Source organism: Amblyomma mixtum, chromosome 1, assembly GCF_055824585.1.
Source record: "Amblyomma mixtum isolate Tamu chromosome 1, ASM5582458v1, whole genome shotgun sequence".
Classification (NCBI taxonomy): domain Eukaryota; kingdom Metazoa; phylum Arthropoda; class Arachnida; order Ixodida; family Ixodidae; genus Amblyomma; species Amblyomma mixtum.
Genome location: NC_143012.1, coordinates 247,064,741 through 247,066,815, shown reverse-complemented (window position 1 = coordinate 247,066,815; position 2,075 = coordinate 247,064,741). Strand labels below are relative to the sequence as shown.

The 2,075-nt window shown below is 40.5% G+C and overlaps 1 non-coding gene across 1 annotated transcript; it reads right to left on the bottom strand.

The window, feature by feature from the left end:
• Positions 1-1,430: 1,430 nt before the first annotated feature.
• TRNAA-CGC (transfer RNA alanine (anticodon CGC)) lies at positions 1,431-1,502 on the bottom strand. The gene has a single exon. It is a non-coding gene; the product is annotated as a tRNA-Ala (tRNA).
• Between the last annotated feature and the right edge of the window lie 573 nt (positions 1,503-2,075).

Below are 2,075 nucleotides of genomic sequence, written 5' to 3'. Positions count from 1 at the left end.
CTTCTCTCCAGTCGAAAAGTATAAAAAAGAACAGGCAAGTAGCTGACATCACTTAGGTAATAAATACCCCCGTGTGTGCGTGCGTGTATTTGTATGTGCGGGCGTGCGTGTGGGTGCGCGTGCGAAAGAGAAAAATGGCAAAATAATGACCGGAAATGCAGCAAAAATGCACGAAATAATTTATAAATTCACGGACGATCTCACCGTGTATTGCGACACCCCTGTGTAAGCAGTACTGGCTTTACATTTTGCTTTTACACTTTCGCTTTTGCATTGATAGGTTGCTGGTACGATTTATTTTTTTTTTCCGGCGATGTTTTTTGGCCTGCACCTTCTTAGACTTTTTTGCAGGCGGAGGCGTCTGTGGTTGGATGTGGATAATGCAAGGTCGAGGGTTTGGATGAAAATACAAAGGCGTATTCGTTAGATGCGGACTATGCAGCTGAAGCGGTAATAAAATAAAGATGCGTAGTTGATGCTTGACTACATCCCCAGCTAGAAAAAGTACTCTCCGATATTCATCCAGGTTGCAGCCAAGTTATCCCCTCAAAGTTCCTAATCCTACAACTGAGTAAACCAAGTTGCTGCATCGGAGCTTCTCAAATGCGGAAACATTAGGAGTTTTTTTTTTTTGTATGGAAGGTGCCAAATCCGGATTTACAAGAAGCGATAAAATCACTCAAGTTTATTATCCGCAGTAACAGAATGGAAGCTGTTACGTGACACGCAAATGCCAGTCATATGGCGTATTTATTTTGATTCTTTTAAAAGAAGAAGTGCATGGGCGAGCTTATGATTGCCGCTGAACTTGGATGGTACGGCAAAACAGCGCTGACGGACGGGACGGAAGAAGATGAGACAGACACATGCGCTGAACTAACAACATGCGCTGAACTAACAACATTTTAGTTGTTAGTTCAGCGCATGTGTCTGTCTCATCTTCTTCCGTCCCGTCCGTCAGCGCTGCTTTGCCATACCATTCAACATGAACCAACCAGCCCGACTCAGCGCTCTCCTTGAACTTGGATCATTTCGAAAATAGCTCCTCACGTATTTTTCTCGACATCCTCATAGTTCTATACCAATTTTATCTTTGTCATCGAGGAAGCAGTTATCATAGCTTGTCACGTTAACGCATAGAAGTAAACTCTCATTTAAATTATTGCACACAGTGAGGGTTGAAGAGAAAAAATCTGCGTTATTTTTCACTGGTGTTCTCAATTATAACGTTGAGGGATGATGTGTGACGGTACGTCATCTAAAAATCATTATGTTGTCTGTGAGAGAAGCCAACAGCCACAGAAACCAAGGGACACGAGGGATTTTTAATTTATTTATTTATTTTGTGCTGTCGTTCGATTAAGAATATTACTGAATATGTTACCGCTTAAAGCTAATTGATTAGAAAAGGAAAAGAAAAAACAACCACATGCCGCCGGTGGGATCCGAACCCACGACCTCCGAATTGCGCGTCCGGTGCTCTACCGCTGAGCTACGGCGACGGCTGTCAATTCTTCTGCTTTCGGGGGTATTTAAGACAAAAGCTAATTATGTTGTGCGTTAATGTACAAAATGAGATCTATGTTCAACATTTACTTGCGGTGGTTATTTTCAGAGCCCTTATTTAATGTTGAGATATGGATGACTCGTTTTCTGCCAGGGCTTCTATCTAAACACGTTGCTTTAAATAGGAGGCTGCAAAAAACTGTAACAAACGTAAACTGCGCTATTGTGATCAACTTTTATTTTTTAATGAAAGTCTTTTATTCCGGGTGGTGGCCACTTATTTAGAGCACTGCTAATCCCAAGAAAAGTGTTATTGAGTTGAAAATTATATCAACAAATTCAAGGTTTAAAAAGAAACGGTGGCACAAAAAGGAATATGTACACAATGAAAAAGCAAATAGTCTGTGCAGAAAAAGATGCGAAAACTTTTCGAGGCCTGAAATATAAAAGCCAAATAACTAGAAATGTACAAAATATACAACTGAAAAATAGAAAAATAATATCGAGAGAGCAGATTAAAGGGTTCAAGTTCGTAATCGAAAACGCACTCTGATAAGGCTCAGTACATT